Genomic DNA, 14,437 nt, shown 5'->3' on the forward strand with positions numbered 1-14,437 from the left:
GATTTCGCTCACCCGACATGAAAAACCTTAATATATTCTTCTGCCCGGTTTCGGACCGCGGTCCTTTACAAGCACTACAGTAGAGAAACAAATGACAGCATATCGCCCTCAATCGGCCTGACTACAATGCTCAACTCCACTGCTGCAGGTTCGCATGGTTAGATTGAGAACCCATGCCACTTAATTCAAGAACAGACTCGTTACTTTCAACCTGTTGTATCAACCTTTCTTGGACTTCCAAATTAAAAAGCGTTCCTCCAGCAAATGTCTGAGGGAACTCAATGAGTTAAAGCTCAATTGTTTCAGTTCAGAGTTCAGAAGATGTTGAGTAATATCCGGCCCCAGTGGTGATTGGTTCATTCCTTTCCAACAGGAGACACCCAATCAGCTCACATCTCCTTTATCCGACATTTCACCCAATCAGCTCCGAGTGTCTTCAGTCTCCAATTCATGACGTCAGAGGGAGGAGCAGGACCAATTTGAATCTGTTCTCAGAACAATGAACTGTACAGAACAACATAAGAGAATAGTGAAGAGGAGTTGCAATGGACCATTTGCTCCTTCATTAGGGCCTGTTCCGCCATTCAGTAAAATCATTGTTGATCGCCCTCACAGTAAGAAGTCTCGCAACACCAGGTTAAAGTCCAATCAGTTTACTTGGTCGCACGAGCTTTCGAGAGACTGCTCCTTCATCAGGTGAGTGGAGAGTTGGGTTTAGAAACAGGGCATAGAAAGACACAGACTCAATTGCAAGATAATGGTTGGAATGCGTGTCTTAACAGCGAATCAAGTCTTTACAGGTACAGACAATGCGAGTGGAGAGGGGGACAATGACAGGTTAAAGCAGTGTGAATTGTCTCAAGGCAAGCCAGTTAGTAGGATTTTGCAAGCCCAGGCCAAATGGTGAGGGTGACAAGTCGTGTGACATGAACCCAAGGTCCCGGTTGAGGCCGTTCTCGTGTATGGAATTTGATTATCAGTTTCTGGTCAGCGATTCTGCGTTGTCGTGCGTCTTGGAGGTGCCTTGAAGAACGCTTACCCGAAGATCGGTGGTTGAATGCCCTTGACTGCTTAAGCGTGCCCCGACAGGCAGGGAATACTCTTGCCGGGTGATTGTCGAGCGGTTGCCATTCTTCTGTTGTCGTAGCGTCTGCATAGTCTCGGCGATGTACCATGCTTCGGGACATCCTTTCCTGCAGCGTATGAGGGAGACAACGTTGGCCGAGTTGCATGTGTATGTATCGTCTACCTGGTGGATTCTGATCTCACGTGTGATGATGGCATCCGTGTCGATGATCCAACACATCTGACAGAGGTTGCCCTGGCAGGGTTGTGTGGTGTCGTGGTCGCTGTTCTCTTGAAGGCTGGGTAGTTTTCTGCGAACAATGGTCTGTTTGAGGTTGCGCAGTTTTTTGAAGGCAAGTAGTGGGGGCGTGGAAATGGCCTTCGCGTGATATTCATCTTCATCGATTGTACGCTGAAGGCTCCGAAGATGTCATAGCTTCTCCACTCCGAAGAAGATGTCTTGGCTTCTGCACTCTGGGGACGTACTGGAGGAGGAAGGGCACTCTGAGGGCTGTGTCCCGTACTTGTCTTCTGAGGAGGTCGGTGCGCTTTTTTGCTGTGGCGTGTCGGAACTGTCCATCCATGAGTCAAGCGCAATATCCTGTTCTTACAAGGCCGTCTGTCAAAAACGACACCGCTCAGACTCCTCCGTTCAACCCGAGCTGTTGGACTTCAGCTCCAAGGACAAAAATCCTTCAACTCTGGCAGCGGTGGGATTCGAACCCACGCCTCGAGAGAGACTGGAGCCTAAATCCAGCGCCTTAGACCGCTCGGCCACGCTACCACACGGCAAGTCTTGATAATCATGAAATTTCATTGCATTAATACTGAAATATATTAAAACCCGCGGAGTTGGGATGTGCCCTGACTAAATCGTAACCGAATCAGATGATCCTGAAATGCGTAGCAAACAAAAATCATCTCCAGTCAGAAACACAATGAGCTGCAGTGAAGGGCTGGCTCCATTTAAACTGTCCTTAACCTCGTTTAGCTCCCAGAAAGGACAATATGGCTTCCTGTTGAATTTGCTCAGGGTCTTCACTTGAGAAAGGACAGGACACAAGGCGAGACTGAGATTTGTGCGTTCTGCCGGGAAATAACTGATATTTGTTCTCATGCATTGGAGGAGAGCAATAAATCTTCATTTCCTGACCTCATTGATCCACTGGAGCAAGCTGAGAGGGGTGATTGAAAAGCAGCAGTGCTGGTAAGAGATTAATTGGATTAATTGAATTGTTTATTTATTTAATTAGTCAGCTAGTGTGTGTATTTTTTTGGCCTTTACTTTAACAGCAGTTTTTCAAGTTTAAAGTGAAAACTAGAAGTGGGCAGCAAAGGAGTCTGGGAAGGGTTTTTATTTTAACTTTAAAAGTCAGTTACCTGGGAGGTTCCCCCTCAGTAGTAGTTTTTTTTTTTCTCTCGGGCCCCTAGCCCTATAAATTGGTGCAGAGGAGATACCCGATCCTCCACACTGGTAGAGGATCCCACCCTTCCATCCTCCTCTAACCTAATTATAAGTGTGGGGAAGTTTTTTGTTTTCTTTTTTTCTTGCTGGTAATGGCTTCAGGGATGGCAGTTCAGGCAGTATGCTGCATCTCCTGTGGGATGTATGTGGTGAGGAAATCCAGTAGTGTTTCAGGAGATTTTAGTTGTAAGAAGTGCATTAGATTGCAGCTTCTGGAGGAGCGTGTAAAGGAGCTGGAGGGGGAGGTAGAGGAACTCCGCATAATTCGGGAGGCGGAGGTGGAAGTTGATAGGAGTTATAGAGAAATAGTAACTCCTAGAAATGAGGCTTGGGTCAATGCCAGGAGGAGGGGTAAGAAGCAATCGGGAAGACAATCCCCTGGGGCGGTTCCCCTCCATAATAGGTTTTCGGTGCTGGAGGCTACAGTTGAGGAGGAATCAACTGAGCATAGAGAGCAGATCTCTGGGGGTGAGCCGAGTGAGAAAGCTCAGGTGGTTAGGGGCTGTAAAAGACTGGGCCTTGTGATTGGGGACTCCACAATTAAGGGGACAGATAGGAGGGTCGGAACTAAAGGTAGGGACTCAGGGTTGGTGTGTTGCCTACCAGGGGCTGGGGTCCGGGATGTGTCTGACAGGGTATTCAGGACTCTTAGGGGGGAGGGAGATAAACCACAAGTTATTGTACATGTGGGGACACACGACATAGGGAGGATAGGGGAAGGGGATATTAGGCAGGGATTTATGGAGTTGGGGTGGAAACTAAAGGCCAAGACTGACAGAGTGGTTATCTCTGGACTCTTGCCTGTACCACGGGATAGTTTAGAGAGGAATAGGGAGAGGGAAGGTTTGAATTCATGGCTGAGGGGATGGTGCAGGAGGGAGGGGTTCAGGTACTTAAGCAATTGGGGCTCGTACTGGGGAAGGTGTGACCTCTATGAGAAGGATGGTCTACACCTTAATCAGAAGGGGACCAATATCCTGGGGGGTAAATTTGCTAAGGCCATGCAGGGAGGTTTAAACTGATTCGGGGGGGGGGGGAGGGATCCTGAGTAGTGGGGCTGAAAGTGAGGGATGCATGGATGGGGACTGCAATGCACGGCATTGCAGAGGTGGGGTGGAGCAGGGTTTGAAATGTGTATACTTCAATGCCAGGAGTATTCGCAATAAAGTGGATGAACTTGCAGCGTGGATCAGTACCTGGGACTTCGATGTTGTGGCTATTTCAGAGACATGGATAGAGCAGGGGCAGGAATGGATGCTGCAGGTCCCGGGGTTCAAATGTTTTAGTCGAAGTAGGGAAGGAGGTAGAAGAGGGGGAGGGGTAGCATTATTGGTCAGAGATTGTATCACAGTGTCAGAGAGGAGGTTTGATGAGGACTTATCTGTTGAGGTAGTATGGGCGGAGATTAGAAATAGGAGAGGAGAGGTCACCCTGTTGGGAGTCTTTTATAGACCTCCTAAAAGTTCTAGAGAGGTTGAGGAAAGGATTGCGGAGTCAATCCTGCTTAGGAGTGAAAGTAATAGGGCAATTGTTATGGGGGATTTTAACTTGACTAATATTGACTGGAATTGTTATAGCTCTAGCTCGTTAGAGGGGTCAGTTTTTGTTCAAAGCGTGCAGGAAGGTTTTTTGACTCAGTATGTAGACAGGCCAACTAGAGGTGAGGCTATATTGGATCTGGTGCTGGGAAATGAGCCAGACCAGGTGCTAGACTTGGAAGTTGGTGTGCATTTTGGTGATAGTGACCACAATTCGGTTACGTTCACCTTAGTGATGGAAAGGGATAGGCATGAACCTCGGGCCAGTGGTTTTAGCTGGGGGAAGGGTAATTATGAGGCTATTAGGAGAGAATTAGGAAACATAGGTTGGACTAGGAGATTACAGGGACTGGGAACGTCCGACATGTGGAGTTTTTTCAAGGAGCAGCTACTGCGAGTCTGTGATAGGTATGTCCCTGTCAGGCAAGGAGGAATTGGTAGGGCTAGGGAACCGTGGTGCACCAAAAAAGTTTCTTTGTTGGTTAAAAAGAAAAAGGAGGCTTATGTTCGGATGAGACGTGAGCACTCGGGTAGTGCACTAGAAAGCTTTAGATTGGCTAAGAGGGAGTTGAAGAGCGAGCTTAGAAGGGCTAAAAGGGGACATGAGAAGACTTTGGCGGATAGGGTTAAAGAGAATCCTAAGGCGTTCTATAGGTATGTCAAGAACAGAAGGTTGGTTAGGGCAAGTTTAGGGCCAGTTATAGATGGCAGAGGGAAGTTATGTGTGGAACCGGAGGAGATTGGTGAAGCATTGAACCAATATTTCTCTTCGGTGTTCACGCAAGGGGACATGAATATAGCTGAGGAGGACACTGGGTTGCAGGGGAGTAGAATAGACAGTATTACAGTTGATAAGGAGGATGTGCAGGATATTCTGGAGGGTCTGAAAATAGATAAATCCCCTGGTCCGGATGGGATTTATCCAAGGATTCTCTGGGAGGCAAGAGAAGTGATTGCAGAGCCTCTGGCTCTGATCTTCAGGTCGTCGTTGGCCTCTGGTATAGTACCAGAAGATTGGAGGTTAGCGAATGTTGTCCCATTGTTTAAGAAGGGGAACAGAGACTTCCCCGGGAATTATAGACCGGTGAGTCTCACTTCTGTTGTCGGCAAGATGTTGGAAAAAATTATAAGGGATAGGATTTATAGTTATTTGGAGAGTAATGAATTGATAGGTGATAGTCAGCATGGTTTTGTGGCAGGTAGGTCGTGCCTTACTAACCTTATTGAGTTTTTTGAGAAAGTGACCAAGGAGGTGGATGGGGGCAAGGCAGTGGACGTGGTATATATGGATTTTAGTAAGGCGTTTGATAAGGTTCACCATGGTAGGCTTCTGCAGAAAATGCAGATGTATGGGATTGGGGGTGATCTAGGAAATTGGATCAGGAATTGGCTAGCGGATAGGAAACAGAGGGTGGTGGTTGATAGTAAATATTCATCATGGAGTGCGGTTACAAGTGGTGTACCTCAGGGATCTGTTTTGGGGCCACTGCTGTTTGTAATATTTATTAATGATCTGGATGAGGGTATAGTTGGGTGGATTAGCAAATTTGCTGATGACACCAAAGTCGGTGGTGTGGTAGACAGTGAGGAAGGGTGTCGTAGTTTGCAGGAAGACTTAGACAGGTTGCAAAGTTGGGCCGAGAGGTGGCGGATGGAGTTTAATGCGGAGAAGTGTGAGGTAATTCACTTTGGTAGGAATAACAGATGTGTTGAGTATAGGGCTAACGGGAGGACTTTGAATAGTGTGGAGGAGCAGAGGGATCTAGGTGTATGTGTGCATAGATCCCTGAAAGTTGGGAATCAAGTAGATAAGGTTGTTAAGAAGGCATATGGTGTCTTGGCGTTTATTGGTAGGGGGATTGAATTTAGGAGTCGTAGCGTTATGTTGCAACTGTACACAACTCTGGTGCGGCCGCACTTGGAGTACTGTGTGCAGTTCTGGTCCCCACATTACAGGAAGGATGTGGAGGCTTTGGAGAGGGTGCAGAGGAGGTTTACCAGGATGTTGCCTGGTATGGAGGGGAAATCCTATGAGGAGAGGCTGAGGGATTTGGGATTGTTTTCGCTGGAAAGGCGGCGGCTAAGAGGGGATCTTATTGAAACATATAAGATGATTAGAGGTTTAGATAGGGTGGATAGTGATAGCCTTTTTCCTCTGATGGAGAAATCCAGCACGAGGGGGCATGGCTTTAAATTGAGGGGGGGTAGTTATAGAACCGATGTCAGGGGTAGGTTCTTTACCCAGAGGGTGGTGAGGGATTGGAATGCCCTGCCAGCATCAGTTGTAAATGCGCCTAGTTTGGGGGCGTTTAAGAGATCCGTAGATAGGTTCATGGACGAAAAGAAATTGGTTTAGGTTGGAGGGTCACAGTTTTTTTTTTAACTGGTCGGTGCAACATCGTGGGCCGAAGGGCCTGTTCTGCGCTGTAATGTTCTATGTTCTATGTTCTATGTTCTATGCAATCAAAACAGCAGTGAAAGTTTCAAACTCTAACCGCCAGACCAACTACAGCGTGTTTTACAATTTGCTTTGCTCACGATCTTTTGTTATTTTAGTTTCCACGCCAGACCACTTGCACCACAAGCTTCTCCTGCAAAATGGCACCTTCTGTTTCAACACCAGAGAAGTGTTCAGCCAATTACAGGAATAATTCCAAGACAGTTATCGCGTCCGCCTCCCACGGCATGAAACTGGGCAGAATTTGTTTTACAAATCACATTCATTGCAGACTGAGGGAAAAGTTCTATTATTCATATATTTGCAAATTTTAATTAGTCTGATGGGTTTCCCCTACATTTTCTAGTTTTAAAGTCAGGGGTCACTCCTGAAAAAGGGCAGAAGGCGAGGTTCGGCACAGAAAACTAGGGAGGGTGTATTATTTGACACAAGGAATGATAGACAAGGCAACATTGAGCTGGTGATGGCGGAACTCGGGTGTTCCAATGGTGCAAAGTCATCGTTTTCACGACCATGGACTCGATGGCAGGTGACAAATGTGGAAATAAGCAGAGTATTTTTAAAAAATGAGAAACCTGTCTATTGTGTGACGGAAGAGAAGGAAGAGAATGGCTAAAATGACGATGATCCGCTGATTGGGAAAGTCACTGTCAGCTTCCCTGCTGGTCTAGTGGTTTGTATTCGGCACGTTCATCACTATGGACTGGATTCAATCCCCAGCCAGTTTGTATTGCTGTGTGAACTGACACCATGAAAAGGAATTCCGCATTGAATGAAACCAGATCTGGCAGCGTCTGTGGAGTGAGAAACAAAGTTAATCTTCCAGCTGGATCTTTCATCAAAGCTGGAAAAGTCGGAAATGTAACAGCTGGAAAACAACAGCTTGGCTATGATTCCAAAATATTGTGAGGGGCTTGAGGGGCGAAATGTCCCATTCAAAATCTCAATTATATTCTAACCCGTTGCCGGTATTACTCCGAGCAATAGTTACCTTCGATTGTTAGTGGAGCCGCATGGTCTTAATTACTAAATTTAAGCTTCAATATCTGAATTTCTGTGGGTTAAAATCCCACCACTGCCAAAAAGTGCAGCTCGTTTGTCTTTTCAGCAAATGGCATTTTGTAAGGAAGAAAAAGCAGGGATGAAAGGTGCAGCGTGACCTTCTGGAACAGAATGTTCACTTTTGTTGCTGTAACTATTCAATGATTCAATGGACACATTGACACCGGTTGCAGCGATGGCCAAGCGGCATTTGAAATTATTGTTTTCTCACAGAGATTTGAACCTCACCCAATGCGCTGCTCAGCATTCATTCCTTTCGATGACTGCAGAATTAATTATTCTTTCAATGGAATCAAAATCTTTCAAATATTCCCATCTGTTTTTCCTACTTCACTTCGCATTCCTTCATTTCTGTTCGTCAGCTAGAATTCATCAGAACCCCAGCCAGAAATGGAAGAAAACTGAACCCAGTTGGTGACATCCTTGATCTATGGATGTTTGTGTCTCGTCAGCCCTCTGTGACTCTCGGTGTCTGTATGTGTTCCTCTGTGCACCAATGTGATTCAGTTCCCAGAGGGGGTGAACACATTTTTTACCATCACAAACTGCGTTCACTTATTCATATACCTCAAGGGCAAATGGTACAGAGAATAACAACATGTTTGAAAGTTGCGAGAAAGATTGACTGATACAGGCTTTTTTTGACTGGCTATTGCTTATTGACTCAGTGGCCGTGTGTTACACAGCAGTGGATGACTGAAATTTTCACTGATCAACATTTAAACAGACAGTGGATTCACTCGGTGTGATGGTGCGTTCCAGTTCTATATCTACAACTACAGCATCAATTTCTATCAGTTACTGTGAGTCCCAGATTTCTAATAGGTTGGAAATATACAGCAGCATGATCTAATATACCTCGTTTTAATTGAAATCATAATTCATCGATCGATTTGTATGACAACTTAGTGAATATCAGCAAGACTGGCAAAGTTTGGACAGTATTTCCCTGATGCAGAAGGACACAAAGTATATCAATATTGGGAACATAAGTTGAAACAGTAATAGAGGAGGTCGATTTGGCGCAGAATGCTCTCAAACCTCCTCCCTTTCAGTTGCAGCAACTTTCCTGAACAATTTTCCAACAGAAATCCTGCAGCAGTTTAAATTCAGGGCTTTCACTGCCTGGATCCAATTCAATTCCCATTCTCGATGCTGTGCTAATTGCTGGAACTCGCAATCAGTTACTGGTTTGCAAAGAGTCATATTGGACTCGGAAACTTAATTCTATATCTTGCTCCACATTTGTTGCAAGTCCTGTTGAGAACTTTCAGCACTTTCTGCTTTTATTATATCATGAATAATAGGAGAAGAAGCAGACCACTCAGTCCATCGGGACTGTTCCGCTATTCAATACCATCTTGATTGATCTTGGGCTACAACTCAGTTTTTCCACCATCTCCCCTTATCCCTGAATTCCCCAAGAGACCAGAAACCTGTTCATCCCAACCTTAAATGGGCTCGATAATGGGGCATACATAACAGTCAGGTACAGAGAATGCCAAGGATTCTCAGCCCTTTGAGTAAAGTAAGTTCTCCTTGTCTTAGCCCAAAATGATCAGCACCTTATCTGTGCCACAGTGGGTTAGATTCCCCGACCAGCAGAAAAAAAAACAATCTCTCAGCCTCTATCCTATCAAACCAAATCAGAGCTGCAGGGGTTCAATGAGATCGCCTCTCATTCTTCTAAACTCCAGAGAATTCCATCACAGGACAACTCCCTCACCCCAGGGAGCAATCTGGTGAATCTTCTCTTTACCGTTTCCAATGCAAGCACATCCCTTTTTTAATTCGACTATCACATCTGCACAGAATATTCAACATGTGGTCTCAACTAACCCTGTGCAACAGCAGAAACACCTCGTTATTCTTGGACTCCAGTCTGCCGGCAATAAAGACCAAAATGTAATGTCCCTTCCAATTATCTGCTGCACCTACATGCTAACGTCATGCATTCCTTGGACAAACGAATCTATTCCATTCTTAATATCAACATTAATATTTTTCAGCTCGTCAAATAGATTCTACTCTTTCTGTTTTTTTTACGAAGAAAATCTTTTCGCTTTTCAAGTTGGCACCTGATCTGCCCCTTCACTCATAAAAGCTTCCTGTTTTATCTCACAGTCTGTTGGACTCGACCCTACAGCTTCTTTCAACTAAGCTTGGTCTACATGAGAACTGAACACACGATCCCTGGTTTACAAGGCCAGTGCTCTAACCACTAAGCTACGGAGCCAAGCGCTGTAAGTCGCTCATATTACGTGCAGCATTATCAGTGGATTGAGGAACAGCATAGTGTTTGAGGTCGGAGATTTTTGATCTGGTGGAGAGTTTGATTTGGTGGAGAGCAGGAAATTAAAAGACGCAACTTGAAAATGACATGATTTGACATGTGTGCTGTGTGTGTATCTGACATGAATGTTGTGCTTGTTATGTGATTCTTCTTCAGAGTTGTTCGTTGTTGTTACATGGAGTCATAGAGTCATAGAGGTGAACAACATGGAAACAGGCCCTTCGGCACAACTTGTCCATGCCGCCTTTTTTTTCAAAACCCCTAACCTAATCCCAATTGCTCGCATTTGGCCCATATCCCTCTATACCCATCGTACCCATGTGACTATCTAAATGCCTTTTAAAAGACAAAATTGTATCCGCCTCTCCTACTACCTCTGGCAGCTTGTTCCAGACACTCACCACCCTCTGTGTGAAAAATTGCCCCTCTGGACGCTATTGTATCACTCCCCTTTCACCTTAAACCTATGCCCTCTAGTTTTAGACTCCCCTATCTTTGGGAAAATATATTGACTATCTAGTTGATCTGTGGCCCTCATTATTTTATAGACCTCTATAAGATCACCCCTCAGCCTCCGACGCTCCAGAGGAAAAATGTCCCAGTCTATCCAGCCTCTCCTTACAACTCAATCCATCAAGTCCCGGTGGCATCCTAGACTTGCATCTCTGACTTTTCCAACTCCGATGCAAGTTCATTCAGCTGGAAGATTTAGACATTGCTCCCTTCACAGACGCTCTGAGGCGTGTTTTCATGAAATGAAGAATTGAACAAAAAGTTATTCACTCCGTGACTGGGGATTGAAACGACGTCACGGCGCCGATTCTGGTCACTAGACCCTCAGAGACGCTGATGTGAGAGATTTTCAGTGAGTTGATCATCTCTGTACACATTGCTTCATTTCCAATAACTTTCAATAAAAATAAGGAACGACGGGAAGCGGACATGACAGGATTTGAGCCTCAGTTAAAAAATCCCAATCTACCCCTGGGCCGGGACTGCAGTCTCAATGTTTGCAATCCTGTGGTTATATCGGCAGATAGCCATTCAGCCTGTGTTCCCGTTTGTATTCTCTGTCGGAGCAACTCAATTCCTTCCAGTTTTGACAAAGGGTGATCTGGACTCGAAACATCAGCTCTCTTCTCTCATAACTGATGCTGCCAGACTTGATGAGATTTTCCAGCATTTTCCCTTTTTGTTTCCGATTCCAGCATCGACAATAATTTGCTCCACTCCTTCCACATCCGCTTCTTCACCTCAACAACTGTTTACATTGGTCAGTGTCTCCGCTTTCTTCCTGCCAAAAACACCACGGCAGAAACTCCTGCATTCAATCTGAACTGCTGGATTTCAGCTGCACAGACCAAAACTCAAGCCCACTCTCGCAACGGCTGGATTTGAACCCACAGCTTATACAGAAACTGAACCTAACTACTGGTTTAAATTGCTCCGTCACGCTACCCCATAACCATCCTGCTCTTTACTGAAAACGTTAATGAAATTTAGTAGCAGCAAAGGAGCTGAGAAAGGCCATCAGTCGGTTTGAGCCTGCTCCTTCGCTGAATCAATTCATCCTGAACTGTGTAACAATCAGAAATCACATCCAGTCAGAAACAGAATCAGCTGCAGTGAAGGACCAGCACCATTTAAACTGTCCTTAACCTTGTCTGGTTCCCAATATACTGCCAGATATGACATGAAAACCTCCTGTTGGATTTGCTCAGTCTTCACCTCAGGACACGAGGAAAGATTGTGTTTTATATGTTCCACCAGGCAATAACTGACATTTGTTTTTATGGTTTGGATGATTCACCACAAGTAAGTCTCTATCGCAAAATGGCACCTTCTGTTTCCACCACAGTGACATATTCAGTCCATTATAACAGACAACAGACATTCCACGCACAGTTATTACTTTCGCTTCCGACGGTTCAAAACTGGGCAGAAACGTTTTCAAACATTGTCGTTGCAGAGTGAGGGAAAGGTTTAATAATTCAGTGTGAACGCTAAAATCTGACCGATTTACCTTCCAGATGTTACCTTACATCACCATCTCTATCGTCAGCGCTTTGCAGCCTATCATTGTCTTTCTGCTCCTATATTTGTTCTTGACCTGTTGCACATGTGACATTTCCAGCTCTGATGGAGACTTGCAAACCTCACTCGGCTGATTTTAGTAGATCTGCTTTTGATCAGATAGCAAATCAGGTTATTTGTAATAGTTTGCCGAGAGCAATAAATAATTGTTTCCTGAGCGGGAATTGAAACCAAACAACACTGGGGTGGGACTGAACACAACTCCCTGGACAACCAGGGTCACGGGTGAAATGTGTTTTTCAAATTGACTTACCGTACATCACTTAATATGTCCAGTTTGGATGGAACATGGACTGCTTCAGCTAATGACAATACCGATTGAGTTCGCTGGGACATGAAATCGACACTGAGGTAAAATAGTCCCACAACATGCTGGAGTTTTTAGAACTAGAAATTAGAACAGTACAGCACAGAACAGGTCCTTCGGCCCACGACGTTGTGCCGAGCTTTATCTGAAACCAAGATCAAGCTATCCCACTCCCTATCATCCTGGTGTGCTCCATGTGCCTATCCAATAACCGCTTAAATGTTCCTAAAGTGTCTGACTCCAATATCACTGCAGGCAGTCCATTCCACACCCCAACCACTCTCTGCGTAAAGAACCTACCTCTGATATCCTTCCTATATCTCCCACCACGAACCCTATAGTTATGCCCCCTTGTAATAGCTCCACCCACCCGAGGAAATAGTCTTTGAACGTTCACTCTATCTATCCCCTTCATCATTATATAAACCTCTATTAGGTCTCCCCTCAGCCTCCTCCGCTCCAGAGAGAACAGCCCTAGCTCCCTCAACCTTTCCTCATAAGACCTACCCTCCAAACCAGGCAGCATCCTGGTAAATCTCCTCTGCACTCTTTCCAGCGCTTCCACATCCTTCTTATAGTGAGGTGACCAGAACTGCACACAATATTCCAAGTGTGGTCTCACCAAGGTCCTGTACAGTTGCAGCATGACCCCACGGCTCTTAAACTCCAACCTCCTGTTAATAAAAGCTAACACACTATAGGCCTTCTTCACAGCTCTATCCACTTGAGTGGCAACCTTTAGAGATCTGTGGATATGGACCCCAAGATCTCTCTGTTCCTCCACAGTCTTCAGAACCCTACCTTTGAACCTGTAATCCACATTTAAATTTGTCCTACCAAAATGAATCACCTCACATTTATCAGGGTTAAACTCCATTTGCCATTTTTAGCCCACTTTACATCCTATCTATGTCTCTTTGCAGCCTACAACACCTTAGCGGGTAAACGTGTAGGGATATAGGAGTGGGGCCTGGGTGGGATTGTGGTCGGTGCAGACTCGATGAGCCGAATGGCCTCTTTCTGCACTGTAGGGTTTCTATGATTTCTATGATTTCATCCACTACTCCACCATTCTTGGTGTCATCAGCAAATTTACTGATGCACCCTTCAGCCCCCTCCTCTAAGTTATTAATAAAAATCACAAAGAGTAGAGGACCAAGCACTGATCCCTGTGGCACTCCGCTGGCAACCTGCCTCCAATCCGAAACATTTCCATCCACCACCACCCTCTGTCTTCGATCAGACAGCCAGTTACCTATCCAATCGGCCAACTTTACCTCTATCCCACACCTCCTCACTTTCATCATAAGCAAACCATGGGGGACCTTATCAAACGCCTTACTAAAATCCATGTATATGACATCAAGTGCCCTACCTTCATCAACACACTTAGTTACCTCCTCAAAAAATTCGATCAGATTTGTGAGGCACGACTTGCCCTTCACGAATCTGTGAAGGGCAAGTCGTGCCTCACAAGTGATCGGGGTATATGAAATTCTAAAAAGAATTGATAGATTGAACGTCGACGAAATGTTTCTTCTCATGGGGCAATCGAGAAGAACAGCTCAAATGTATAGGTTGAGAGGCGGTAGATTTAAAACTAAGATGAGGAGGAACTACTTCTCGCAGAGGGTCGTGAATTTTTGGAATGCATTTCCCCATAGCGCGATGGAGTCTGAATCATGAAATGGCTTCAAGAAAGAGACAGATATATTCCTGATAATAAAAGGGATGAGGGGATATTGGAACAGATAGGGAGGTGGATTTGAGAACAGGGAGAGATCAGTCATGAACTGATTGCATGACGGTTCAGTCTCGAAGCGCTGAATTTGCCCACTTCTGCTCCTAATTCTATTTCCTAAGTGTAACTTTCAATTTTCAAAACCCACCAACTCATTACTGTGGCTCCAATTACATCCACAGGTTCCCCTTCATCCACAACACAACTGAGTCATGTAAAGGACTTAGGAATGGCCCCATTCTGTGGTGTAATTACTTTAAAATTCTTTGTTTCCCCCATTTAATCTCTCCTGATTTACACCCGGCCAGAGGCCTCCCCTCTTGTTATGCTGCTGGATAACACTTCTTTAAAACTTCCTACATTTCTAACCATTCCCCGTGGTAATCAAAGATTATGGAGCTAAAATATGAGATT

General features: G+C 45.2%; 1 non-coding gene across 1 annotated transcript; it reads right to left on the bottom strand.

Moving 5' to 3' along the window:
• Positions 1-1,767: 1,767 nt before the first annotated feature.
• On the bottom strand, positions 1,768-1,849 carry trnal-uag (transfer RNA leucine (anticodon UAG)). Its single transcript has one exon. It is a non-coding gene; the product is annotated as a tRNA-Leu (tRNA).
• Between the last annotated feature and the right edge of the window lie 12,588 nt (positions 1,850-14,437).

This window comes from Mustelus asterias, unplaced genomic scaffold (genome assembly GCF_964213995.1).
Source record: "Mustelus asterias unplaced genomic scaffold, sMusAst1.hap1.1 HAP1_SCAFFOLD_1156, whole genome shotgun sequence".
Lineage (NCBI taxonomy): Eukaryota > Metazoa > Chordata > Chondrichthyes > Carcharhiniformes > Triakidae > Mustelus > Mustelus asterias.